This window comes from Bos grunniens, chromosome 22, assembly GCF_055505025.1.
Source record: "Bos grunniens cultivar Pamir isolate PY7600 chromosome 22, Bosgru_T2T1.0, whole genome shotgun sequence".
NCBI classification, from domain to species: Eukaryota; Metazoa; Chordata; class Mammalia; order Artiodactyla; family Bovidae; genus Bos; species Bos grunniens.
This window is the reverse complement of record NC_141186.1, coordinates 59,650,745-59,664,410: the sequence shown is the minus strand read 5'-3', so window position 1 is coordinate 59,664,410 and position 13,666 is coordinate 59,650,745. Positions and strand designations below refer to the sequence as shown.

Here is a 13,666-nt window from a genome sequence, read left to right as displayed (position 1 = left end):
CGTACGGCGTTTGTCTTTCTCCTTCCGACTTGCTGAGTATGGTGGTCTCTGGGTGCCTCCGTGTTGCTGCAAATGGCATTATTTCATTCTTTTTATGCCTCAGCGGTGCTCCACTGCGTGTGCATACGGTGTCTTCTGTGTCCATTCCTCTGCTGTTGGACGTGTAGGTTGTTTTTCAGCTTTGTGTACTTGTTTATTTACTTTGGGTGCCTGGACAGTGACTTGAACCCTGGACCCTCAGAGTAAAGCTCTGATGCTCTGCCGACTGAGCTACCCAGGCACTCGGCCAACACGTCTTTTTTAAGCCAGGCGAGAATGACAAGGAAGCGCTTAAGACGGTCTGGTCAAGGCCAGCATCCAGAACCTGCCATCCGTCGTGCTCCCCCGCTCCCCAGGTCCCTTGGTCACCACTAGCATCCCGTCCATCTCTGCCCTGGGTACAGCAGAGCCAGGCTCGAAGGAGGCCCTGCACACAGTTGTTCAAGGCTGAGGCCTCGGTGATGCGAAGGCAGTGTTCCTCCAGCTGTTATGAGAATCTAAGACAGAGGAAACAGAAGTCTTTTGGGTTGGAGGAGAGCAGTGAGCTGCAGCCGAGCCCAGCAGACATCCTCTGCCCCATGGGCCGGCCTGTGGGTGCCCAGCCGGCGCCCTGGGTCAACGCTGAAAGCCCCGGCACGGGGGGGGTACCCACGGCACTGGCTCCTCAGGAAGCTGGCTCGGACAGCTCTGAGCCCGAGTGCTGGGCCACGCGGGTCCCTGGCTTTTGAGAAGGGACTCAGCCTGTGTCCAGGCAGCCTCCCAACCCCCGCACCACCCCAGCTGCACTTTCTCTCTTGTTTTCCTGGGATATTGACTGCAGCCCCGAGAGGAGGCCAAGAAGCTTGGGACAGGCCCCTGCCTCCTCTCTGCCGCTGAAGCTGAAGGCGCCCGCTTCCTTTTGACCTGTGCCTTGGAGGAAGTGGCCAGCGTGGACATGCATCCCCCAGACCCGGCACCTCCCCTGGGTGCTCTCTGCAACACACCAGCCCCTCCGAGGGGAACCAGGACCTGGGGGATGGGACAGACAGCAGGAGGAAGTGGCCTGGAAGAGTTTCTCACTTCTCCAAAGTCCCTCTCCCTGGTGTGTTTCAGGGTCTGCCTATGACAAATGCGGTGGGGGTGGGAGGGGGCAAAGACCGCAGCAGCCAGGGAAGAATCCCAACTGCGTCACCAAACGCCGGCAGCCATGTGACACTGGCAGATCACTTCAGTCATCTGAGCCTCACTCCATCCTAACGTGGGGGCAGAGCTAAACGACTCACGGTTGTCACAAGGGCTAGATGTCATCTCGCCGTGGGACTTCCAGATCTTAGGAATTGGCATGCCACCTGCGTGGTTCTGGCCATCTCTTCATGCCACTTCTGCTATTATTTCCCTAATAATTCTCTGTAATTGGTTTTCCTTTCTAACATGTTCTAAAGAAATATTGCTCATGAAATTCGGCTTGTTTCACATGTCATATTTTTCTACTCCACCTTAAAATAAGTAGATAATGATTAAATTGAAAAAATCCTCTGTGGTCCCCAGTGGGGTCCTGGGTGCAGCGTGGGGGCCCCTCCTCTGTGCTCCGCACACCAGCAGTCCTCCCCAACAATCCCCCGGAGGCTCTGATTGAACCTCCGGTGGCTTTGTCTGTAGGGAATAGAAGGAGGCCCCCAGTCTCTAGGATGAAAGGCGTTTCAACTCAATCCATGTGTTGCTGCAGACTCTCATCAGGCCCGAGTCGTATGGCGTTGGGCCAGGACGGTATGGCCCTTGCCCTCTGTGTGGACAGAGGCAACCCAGAAGCAGCAGGATTTCCGCAGTGCAGGCAGTGTCTGCTGGCCCTGAGCCCCCTCAGAGGCGGCCTGTGCGCCACGGGGGCCGGCCAGGCCAGGGGAGCTGTTTGATGCGGGGTGTCCACGTTGCTGCTTCGGCATAACAGCAGGAGGCTCTCCAGAACGCAGGCAGAGCCTGGACTTGAGCCACCTTTTAGGTGGAATATGGCTGAATCGCCAGCTCTGACTGCAGGCCTCGCATCAGTCAGGGTCCAGTTTAGGAAACAGAAGCCATCCCCGCAATTCTAATCAGAAAGGGATTTAACCCAGGGCGTTAGATGCTCCCAGAGTCACTGCCGGCTCTGGGGGGCGGGGGGAGGGCGGGGGCCGGGGCTCTGAGCAGCAGGGCGCTGGGAGCCTGGTTCCCTGCGCAGCTGGGCCGCTGATAGAGGAGAAGGGATCCTGCGTCGGGTGTGCGCGTCCTGGTTCTGGGAGCAGCTGCAGGAGCGCCCCAATTACTCCTGGGTCGGAACCGTGCAGCACCACGGGCACTGCTGTCGTGCAGACGCGACTTCACCTGGAGACAGCACGGAAACCCGGGAGGCAGCACCCGCTTGGGACTGTGCGGTGCGGGTGTGTTGAAAGACACTCACTCTGTAAAAGTTAACGATCTAGGAGGTCGTGTGTGTTTTACTCTGTCTCAGGCTTTCTTGTGACAAGGTGGCCTGTTCCCAGCCTCTCTCGGGGAGGGTTGTCTTTTTTAATACATTTTTGAAATTGTAAACTAATTTTTACCTATTTATTTTTGTTGTGCTGAGTCTCTGTTGCTGTTTGCAGGCTTTCTCTGGTTGCAGCGCACGGGGGCTCCTGTCTAGCTGCAGCGTGAAGGCTTTGCCTTGCGGTGGGCTCAGTACTTACAGCTCCTGGGCCCTAGAGAGCAGGCTCAGTAGCTGTGGCACGCGGGCTTAGTTGCTCCACGGCATGTGGATCTTCCCGGACCAGGGATGGAACGTGTCCCCTGCACTGGCAGGCGGACTCTTAACCGCAGGACCACCAGGCAAGCCCGTTCCCAGCTGTAAAGGAGTTTCAACAAGGTGCAGAAAGCTCATTACATGACAGTGTTCAGCACTGTGAAATGTTAGAAATGATCTACTAATAAATCAACATGGGAGAGATTAAAAAAATTCGTTAAGTCAAAGGAAAATTTCGTCCATTAAAATGACAATTATGTGTCAATGAATACTATGCTTTGAAGTTATGCTAAATCAAGAAAGATTATAAAATAGGACTGTTGAGTCTTAGAGATACACAGGTTAATAAAACATGGTCTTGGGCTTCCATAGTGGGCCAGGGGTTAAGATTCTGTGCTTCCACTTCAGAGGGCAGGGGTTCGATCCCTGGTGAGAGAACTAAGATCCCACATGCCGAGGCAGCCAAAAAAAAAAACACAAAACCTCACGGTCCTGTTACGGCTCTCTGCTATGAGACCTTCAAGCGCCGGTATGCAGTTAAATGCATAACCAGCTGCCACTCAGTTGGGAGTACGGAGAAATGTTTCGTAATTTCTGTCAATTTCTGTGGTGTAAGCATTTCCCCCATGGCTGATTTCAAGCCACCAGTGGGACCTACTGAACGGGGAATTGGGAAGACATGCACACAAGTGGCTCTTGAGCGTCAATACCAGCTGGCTCCCTATGTCCCCAGAGCCTGCCACCTCTTCGTGTGGGCCAGTTGGGAGGGGGTTTTAAGTAAATAATAATGTATTCATAGAATGGAACGCTGATCAGTCATGAGACGATGGTTTTTTGAAACAGTCATATTTGAGAAAAATTGAGGTTTACTTGCAAGTTTAAAACACAAGCAAGTGTGAGCGAGATCAGTGAAAATGTCAGTGTAAGGATTACAGACATTGCCTCCTCCATAAAGTCAACCGGAAAATGGGCAAAAATTGTCAACTTTTTGAAAAGTGTGAAAATTAGCCAAACAGTTGAAACAGCCTGGAGAGCATTTATTCAAGAATAAGGCTGAACAGAGAGCGTGTTGACATTTGTCTTTGCTCTAGACTCATCCTGTGTTCTCCAGTCCACAGTCACCTCAGAAACAACAGCTTGCATTCCTGGGGCTGCCCGCCAGCTGCCAGAGGGACAAGAGTGGAGCTGGAACCCACTCCAGGACACGCTCTCAAGTGGGGCCCTCGTGGGACTATCTGGGGTTCCCCAGAAGCCCTCAGGGGCCAGGCTGTCTAGGAGCTCACTCAGTGTGGGAAGGCCTCTCCATAGAGGGCATTTTGGAGAAGCCATCACAGGGCTTCCCTGCAGGCTCAGTGGTAAAGAACCCACCTGCCAGCGCGGGGGACACAGGTTCTGTCCCTAGTCCAGGCGGAGCCCACGTGCCGCAGGGCAGCTAAGCCTGTGGGCCACAACTGTTGAGCCTGCGCCCCGGAGCCCCGAGGCCACAACCACTGAAGCCCGTGTGCCCTGCAGCCCGAGCTCCACCACCAAGAGAAGCCACCGCAAGAGAAGCGCGTGCGCCGCACCTAGAGAAAAGCCTGCACAACGAAGGCCTGGCACAGCCACAGATAAAGAAAATTAACTTTTTTTGAATGAACAATTACAGACAAGTGTCAACTATGTGACTGTTAGAGGCAGCAGATAAGAGTCCGGTCAAACATCAGACCTAAAAGAAAGGAAAAGCTTGAAAGAGCACGTTAGGGAACAGAGTCCCTAAGGGCTTTGGAGGCGCTGAGGTACTCGGGCGTGTGGGTGGCCGTGCTCACCTGTGGTCTGTGTGCCCAGGGATGTGCGCTTGCTCAGGACAGAGCTCAGAGGGCCCTAAGCACTCACCTCTGGTTGACCTCAAAGCCTTGCACACACAAGGCAACGAAGCCTAAGGTGGAGCCGTAAACTGCCTGCCTGTACCCTGAAAGCCTGTCCTAACACACACTCTGAGCCCCGTGGCAAAGACTGGGAGAACTATTTGTTCCAGGCATTTGAAGAAGACTCTGTCCCGTGAGCCGACCACTAACCTAACTGACGGGAGGTGGTAGTGGCCTCATGTGACAAAGGATACAGACGCTATAGCATTAGTTCAGCATAGTTACTCGACAAACAACTGTGACCACCAGCGGTAACGCTAGCGGACCTGGGGGACGGAGAAGACCTTATTTCTAAAGCTGTACATTCAGTTGTTTAAAATATTCAGTTTTCAGACAGTGGGTGGGAGTGGCTTCGTGGGCACCATGGGGCCGCGCTCTAGGTTGTTCGTCTGCTTTCTGCTCTGGGGAAGCACAGAGCTCTGCAGCCCCCAGCCCTTCTGGGATGATGATTTTAAAAAAAAAAAAAAAAATTCAGTTTTCAGCAACAACAAAACGAGAACACTTCCCAGCTCATTTTCTGAAGCCAGAATTACCCTGACACTGAAGCCAAAGACACCGCAAGGAAACTACAGACCAGTGTCTTCTGTGATTACTGTGTACTTTGTTGTTTAGTCGCTCAGTCGTGTCCGACTCTGCGACCCTGTGGACTGTAGCCCGCCAGGCTCCTCTGTCCACGGGATTCTCCAGGCAAGAATCCTGGAGTGGGGTGCCATTCCTCACAAACTGAATCCAGTAGCATATAAAGAGGATTATACACCATGGCCAGCTGGGACTTCTCTCAGGATGCAAAGCTGGTTCAACATACAAAAATCCAAATTGATCTACAGATTGAATGCAATTTGTATCAAAAGCCAGCTGCCTTTTTTTCCAGACATTGACAGGCTGATCCTAATATTAATATGGAAATGCAAGGGACCCATCATAGTCAAGACAGTCTTGAAAAATAAGGACAAAGTTGGAAGACTTCATTCTCCCCAGTTTGAGAAGTACCTGTAATCCAGGCAGTGTGGTGCTGGCATCAGGGTAGACATGTGGATTAACCGAACAAGTTGGGGAGTCCAGAAGTAAACCCATACACCTGTAGGCAATGTTTTCAAGAAGGGTGCCAGGCCGTTTACTGGGATCAGTAAACAGATGGTATTTACTGTCAACAGATGGTGCTGGGGCCATGGCAAGAGAATGAAGTTGACTCCCTAACCATCCTGTATACAAACGTGAATTCAAATTGCTCAAAGGGCTTTTCCGGTAAGCGGCCTGAGGTGACCCCTAAAAATGGTGCGCTATTCACTTGACCCAGAAAACCCCACAAAATCATGCAAATCAAGAGGTTCAAATCTTCGTGTTCACTTTAAGAACACTTGTGAAACTGCCCAGGCCATAAAGTGTATGCATATCCGAAAAGCCACCAAGTACCTGAAGGATGTCACTTTAAAGAAGCGATGTGTGCCATTCCGTCCTTACAACAGTGGAGCTGGTAGGTGTGCACAGGCCAAACAGCGGGGCTGGACGCAGGGTCGGCGGCCCAGAAAGAGTGCTGAATTTTTACTACACATGCTCAAAAACGCAGAGAGTAATGCTGAACTTAAGGGCTTAGATGTAGATTCTCTGGTCATTGAGCACATCCAAGTGAACAAAGCCCCCACGATGCGGCGCAGGACTTACAGAGCTCACGGTCGGATCAACCCCTACATGAGCTCTCCCTGCCACATTGAGATGATCCTTACTGAAAAAGAACAGATTGTTCCTAAACCAGAAGAGGAGGTTGCACAGAAGAAAAAGATATCCCAGAAGAAACAAAAACTTATGGCCCGGGAATAAATGCCACAAAAAATAAATGCAAATAAAAGTAAAACAAAAAAACCAAATTGCTCAAAGGCCCAAGTGTCGCCACTGACACTGTAAAACTTGTAGAAGAAAACATGAGAATTCCCTGGTGGCCCCGTGGCTGGGACTCTGTGGTTTCACTCCCGAGGCCCCAGGGTCAGTCCCTGGGTGGGGAGCTGGGATCCTGTGAGCTGCATGGTGTGGGCAAAAAAGAAGAAAACAGATGGAAACATTTTCGCCTTTAGAGTACATAGTGGTTTCTTAGGTATGACATCTAAACCACAAGCAGCCAAAGATAAAATTATTGGGACTTCATCAAATTTTAAAGGTTTCATATGTCAACACTGTCAAAAAGTGAAAAAATCCACAGAATGGAAGAAAATATTTGCAAATCATATATATGCAAAGGATATAATACCCAGAATATATAAAGAATAGTTACAACTCAATAATAAGACAACCCAGTTGAAAAATGGGCATAGGATTTGAATGGACATTTCTCCAAAGAAGGGATATAGAAGTTCAGCAAGCACATGAAAATATACACAACTTCATTCATCACTAGGAAAACACAAACCCAAATCACAGTGAGAGACCATTTCACAGCCACCGGGATGCGTAAAGGGAAAGTGGACAGTAACAAGTGCTGTCCAGGATATCAGGCAACCAGAACTCTCATCCGCTGCCGGTAAGAATGTAAAATGATGCAGCAGCCTTGGAAAACAGCTTGGCAGTTCCTCAAAAAATTAACTTAGAGTTACCACATGACCAGCCAGGTGTATATCCAAGAGAGTTGAAAACATATGTTCACGAACATGTGTGCATGAATATTACCAGTAGCGCCATGATTCCTGACGGTTGGAAAGGAGAACAGATGTCCATGGACTGAGGACTGAATGAACAAAATGTGTCCATCCATATAGTGGGGCTTTTCTTGGTCACAGAAAGGGATGACATGCGGTAACACGGATGAGCCTTGAAAAGATTACTGCTAAGAAGCCAAGAACAAAAGGCCGCAAAATGTATGCAGTTCATATGCACACAGATGTGTAACATCCGATACTTCACGTGTGCATTTATGTGCGATATTCAGAATAGACAATGCTTGTAGATAAAGTAGATCAGTGGTCTCTGGGCTGGGAAAGAGGGAACAGGGAGTGGCTGCTCACGGCACAGTTTTTTATAGGGTCTTGAAAATGCCGGGAGTTGGTGATGGACAGGGAGGCCTGGCGTGCTGCAATTCATGGGGTTGCAAAGAGTCGGATGCGACTGAGCGACTGAACTGAACTAAACTGAAAATGTCGTGGAGTAAGTGGTGGTCTCCCCACAGCCCTGTGAACATACTAGAAGCCACCAAGTTGCATGCGTTAAAACTGGTTTTGTGGAATATGAACTATCTCCAATTAACAAAACACAAGTAGGCTACAAGACAGTCTTGCCTGCAAGTGGTCGGTCGGTAGCCTGTAACGTGGCCCCGAATGGTTTTCTTCCCCCGTGTATCCCTCACCCTGTGGTGCGGGTCACATTTGGCGACTCACGGGTTACTCACACACGACAGAGCAGAAGCAGCGGAAGCTCGCCTGCAGCGTTAAGTTGAAAAAAGACGGAGCCTCTCCATTGCCCTTCCTCTCACGCACATCCCTCCCCCGGGCGGGGGGCAGCTCCACAGCCTGAGTCCTCTGTGGGGCTCCCGCGTTGGGGGGCACTGCGGCCTCAGACAGGCCAGCTCAGCCCCACTGCTCACCAGCAGCCACGTGGGTCAGCACCCAGGGTCCTTGCCCAGCCAAGCCGCAAGGTGATCACAGCTTCAGCCAACACGGCAGCTGCAGCCGGGTGACTTGTCGAAACCGTGGGAGCTGAGTGCTCATCTTTCACAGCTGCTGAGTTTTACGGTGATTTTTATATTTTCTGAAGTTAAGTAACGTGGTATGTTGTGTCCAACATAGACAAAAGACATGGATGATGAACACCACTTACTATTTTCCCAGTTCTCTCTAGGCAGAATGATGGTTGGTGCCTCATTTTCCTATCCACAGATGCCCAATTTTCCTAAAATGTTCAATAATGGACCTACGCTGTTTACAGAGTCAGGGAGAAAGTGCAAGTGACAGCTGATTTTAGGAGACTTGGGGACTGTTTGGTCACACAGACGCATTTGGGGCAACATTTGGTAAAATGGGGAGTATAAAAATGGTCTGCACGGAACTCCCTCGTGGCCTGGTGGTTAGGACTCCTTGCTCATTGGCAAGGGCTTGGGTTCCACCCCTGGCTGGGGAACTAAAAGCTCACAAGCTTCTCAGTGCGGGTCTGTATTCTGTTATCATTGCATAAAAATTCCATCTGCGTTTGAATGGGGCCTGGACAGGAAAAGTCAAAACATTTAGTTCTTTTGGAGTCTCTATCTTAAATAGCAAATGCATTGTTAATTGCAATGTCTAATTATTGAGTTGCATTAGCCATAACATGGAAAGTAAAGAAAGGTCCCTCTGGCAGACACTGGAGGGAGACAGGGTGGACCCCAGCCCCAAGCAGCAGGGGAATGGGGATGCCATAGGGAATGCGAAGGTTGGGGTTTGGAATGGACCAAAGGCTGAACCCAGGAGAGGACTAGGAGGGGACTGGTGCCTGGCTTCACACGAGGACAGAGAGAGATGGTCCAGACAACTGCCCCACACTGGAGAACACAGAAAAGGAAAATGCAATATTGATACAGCTTCCTCCGCTGTTTGAAAGTAAAGTGTTCCTAAGAAACCTTTCATGAGCCAAGCGGCATAAAGGGAAAAACAGTCACCTTAGGAGACATCTTGCTCTCAGATGCACAGACAAGTCAGGATCAGACGCTTGCAGACACAGCTCACAGTTCTGGCCGCCGCTGATTCTGAGATGCTGAGTGCGCTTCCTGGGAAGGACCTGGCGGGCGGGGGGGGCGGTGCGCGGGTTGCCGCTCCTGCTGCTCAGAGCTTGCACTGCCTCTAACAGCTTGCAGCAGAACTCACGGGAAACGCTATTTCCACTTTTTGCCTTTTTCTTATAAAAGTGAAAATCCTCTTTGGATTTCTTTTGGTTAGTAAAAACAGGTACTAAAGTAGGGCTTTCTTAAAATTGGAGTGGCATAAAGCAACTGTTTAAAAAGTGGGGAATGCCTGCGTTGGGTCATTTTGAAAGTTTTACATAACTGTCTGTGTTCTCTTTGCCTTGTTTCTTCCAAGAATAGATTAGAGACCTGGCCTTTTAGGGTGCTCACCAGTGCATTCAGAGGGGGAGGAACGTCTAACCATGAGATGATGGTCATTAATATTCAGTTACTGTCTGGACAGTCACTGCTGTTCCTTAGCGCTCAGATTCCTCTCCTTTCAGGGACGTGGTAAGATCCTGCTTCCCTGCCTCGTGGAGGTTGCTGTGACCCCGGGTGGGGAGGGGGGCAGTGCAGGGAGGCATGGCGGTTCACATGTGGCTGGGGTCTCCAGGGGCAGTACAGGAGTGGGCCACACTGCACCTGAGACACAGCAGGCAGGGGGCCCGCAGGGGTGGGGACTGGCACCATCAGCCCGGATTCCTGAGTTAGAATGGCGTTCAAACACAGTTGGGTGATGGTGGATACACAGACCTGCATGGGGGATGAACTTACATAACACGCACGTGCACACACGCACACACACACGCAGAAGGGAGTACAGGTAAGACTGAGGAGCTCAAAATACCACCAGTGTCAGTGTCCCCGCGGGGGCACCCTTGGGGGATGCCGAGTAAAGCGTACAGGCCGTCTTTCTGGACTGTGTCTCACGCCTGCATGTGGGTCTACAGTTAGCTCCGGAAAACCAAAAAGTGACCGAATTATTCCTTTTCCAGCAGTTTTCCAATCTTCCTGATCACCTCAGGGAGAAATTCTTGGTATGCTGGCAATGCGCATGTCGCATTTCTCTAAAACTTGCAAATATGCATTTTGAATAGAGAAAGTGTAGGCTTCCTTCTCAACTTTCAGCAGACCACAGCCAGTTATAAGTCAACAATCTTATTTTTGTGATGCTTGCCTTGCCAGTTATCTTCACTTGGCAGGAGAGACTCATCCCCTTATGATGCTGATACAAAGGTTTATTTACAAAGAGTTTAAATTTTTAAAAATCAACTCCCTTTCCATAACTAGCAGTATTGATGGCATGGGATATATAAAAAAAAAAATTATGAAGATGGTATGCAAATGATAGAATTTGAGGGAACACAGATCCCTTGGGGAAAAAGTGAAGTTTTGAAAGAAGTTTAATGTTAATCGGTTGAAGAATCTCAATGTCGTGTAACATAAATACAAAATACGCCATGAGTTCGATCCCTGGGTTAGGAAGATCCCCTGGAGGAGGGCATGGCGACCCACTCCAGTATTCTTGCCTGGAGAATCCCATGGGCAGAGAAGTCTGGCGGAGTATGATCCATAGGGTCGCAACGAGTTGGATACATCTGAGCAACGTAACACACATGTGCTGTGGATAGCAGATTTCCTAATGGCATTAAATACTTTGAAGTGTAACACATATATGAAAAAGCATTCAAATAATGCATAAGTGTACAACTCAATAAAATTCTCCCCAAGTGGATCATAAATGCCATGATTCCAGTCTATAGCAGAATTTTTATGTGGAAATTGACAAGCTGAGTCTAAAATTTATATAGAAATGCAAAGGGCCAACGATTGCAAAGGCCTTCCAGAAGGGGAGGAGGAGAAAGTTGGAGAACTTACCCGCCAGATCTCAGGACCTCCCATGTAAGTATAGTAATTAATCCAGTGTGGTGTTGGCATAAAGTTGGGCAGACAAATCAATGGAACAGGACAGTCTAGAAATAGACCCATAAATCTAGTCATCTGACTTCTGACAAAGGTGACAGCTGAGTGCCGTGGGGGAAGGGCATCTTTTGAACAGATCCTTCAGGTCGTGGCTGCTTCTCTGTGCTCTGGGAGCCCCGACACCTGTGTGGGGCCATGGGTGAGCTACCCACAGAGCTCCGTGGGCCTTCCCCTCATCTGGGTCCACCGTAGGGTAGAGCCGGCCAGGTTAGAACCCTTCTGCCCCTCCAGCTCATCCTCCTCAGGTGCCCTGTCCCTGGCCAGCCCTCCCAGCCACAGAGCCAGCAAGAGAGCCGTGGTCTGCAGCCTCCACGACAGCCATGATTCTCCTGCCAGGGGTGCACGTCCTTCCGTGGTCCTTGCACATTGAGTCAGAGCTACTCCGTGTGAGCCCACCGAGTTCTGTGGAGGTGATGACGGGTGACTTGTGAGGCTCGGTCATGTCAGAGATTGCAGCATCACCTTGGCCTTTTGGGTGGTTTTCTCAGGCGGAAGCCAGCTGCCACGTTGTGCGTACATGAGCAGCCCCGTGGAGAGGCCGTGTGGAGAGAAGTGCACGTGTCAGCACCAGTCACCGTTGTGTGAGCCAGCCCCAGGCGAACCCTCAGCTCATCCCTCAGCCGAGTCCCTCTGCCATGGCCCAGGCAGCATGGAGGATACAGGGGTCATGCTCACGACCCACTGTGTGACCTCCTGGTCCATGGGAGTCATGAGATAAGAGGTGAGCACAGGTTTTCGTCACTTAGGCTTGGGGGTGTTTTGTTTTGCAGTGAAGGATCGCTGATACAGTGGCTTAAGCAAGCTGCTGCCCTTTGGACCGACCTCTTGACTCCAGGAAAAGCCTACAGGGTGGCCTCGCCCAGGCCAGGCAGGTATGCAAGCAGCAACCCCTGTAGCCTCCTCTCGTCTTGGAGTCCTCTCCTGCCCCTGCCAGGGGTTGGAGGGCAGGATCCATTCAGAGATTCCCCAGGAAAGGAGAGTCCCATGGGTCCTGTTCCCCCCACCCCAGCTGTAAGTCTCACAGAGCCCCCTCACCTCAGTAACCAGGGTGGGGGGCAGCCCAGTGATCCCCAGCGGCCCTGTGGCCCCGTGAATTCTCTGTCTCCCCTCTCCTCAGTGCGGGGAGGTGAGCTGGGTGGCAGGGCCAGTCCTGCCACTTCCGCCTGCACCAAGACAGGGCCGGGTCTCACCCGTCTTAGCCGGTGTCCCAGTCTCCCTAAATGTCAGCTCCTCCACACTCTTTGCCCTCAATTGTGGATCTGGACTGTCAATAGCAGGGAAACAGGAAAAGGCTCCCTCAACCTCAGGATCAAAGGCACTCAGGACACACCACCAGCCAGCCTTTGTGCATGAGTTTCCTCTCGGCTCCTGCTTCCTTCCCTCCAACTCTGTTCTCCAGGAACACCAACTGGTCAGCAATTTCTGGAACGAGTTATGACATGCTCTTTTCTCAACCTTTGCACATAGCCGTCCCTCCAGGATAGTCACCTTCCTCTTGGCCCAGCAGGTTCTTATTCATCCTTCATGAGTCACCTTGGCACCACCTCCTCTGGGAAGCCCTTCTTGGCTACTCCATCTCCTGGGCAACCTCAGCTGTTTCTCCTGCACCGCCCTCACTCCTTGGCGTCCTGTATCCAGTGTTCTCCACGCTGTATCTGCGGCAGGGCAGACAGCTCGTGACCAGGTTCGTTCTCCCTCTTCCGGAGCACATAGCTGGCGCCTCGCCCGCTGCCACATTTTGCAGGTCCTCTTGTATCCAGGTGTGCAGCACAACTAGCTCTCACCAAAGGAATGTGAGCAGAGGTGGTGTGTGTCACTTCTGCGCCCAGGCGTTTAAGAAGCAGGTGTGCCATCTCCACGGAGCTCCTCCCCTGCTCCCAGCTCTCTACAGTGACAAGCCCCTTGTGAACAGTGTGGCCACAGGGTTGCCCACGTCTGTGTGTGCAGGAGAGCCACCTACTTCTGTCTTGTTTGAAATCTGACTCCTTGGAGGCCTACTGTTAAAGCAGGTAGGGTTACTTTCTGAAATACAGCACCATGACTGCATGTTTACTAATATAATCTTGCTGGACTAGTCTCAAGGGAGTGGTGGGAGCTCCTTATGTGAAAGGAGAGAATTAGGGAGATGGCAGAGGAATGAATTTATCAGTCGCTCAGTGAATACTCACTGCGTACCTGTCACGACTCAGGCACTGTTCCAGGCATTGGCATCTCAGCATCAAACCAGGCAGACAAGGAAGTGGCCTGATTTGGGGATACAGGCTGGGGTCACTCCCTACCCACTGCCTTTGCTGTGTTTCTCCTCATCACACTTAATTTTTTTTCTTATTTGGC

At 51.0% G+C, this 13,666-nt stretch overlaps 1 protein-coding gene and 1 non-coding gene across 2 annotated transcripts in view; one reads left to right on the top strand and one right to left on the bottom strand.

The window, feature by feature from the left end:
- Positions 1 to 207: 207 nt before the first annotated feature.
- Positions 208 to 280, bottom strand: TRNAK-UUU (transfer RNA lysine (anticodon UUU)). Its single transcript has one exon. It is a non-coding gene; the product is annotated as a tRNA-Lys (tRNA).
- A 12,529-nt stretch (positions 281 to 12,809) lies between these two features.
- Positions 12,810 to 13,666, top strand: part of RAB7A (RAB7A, member RAS oncogene family) — a 47,972-nt gene continuing 47,115 nt past the window's right edge. The window contains exon 1 of the mRNA XM_086368813.1: positions 12,810 to 13,341. The gene's annotated coding sequence lies outside the window, so the exon portion shown is untranslated. The remainder of the gene's footprint in view (positions 13,342 to 13,666) is intronic.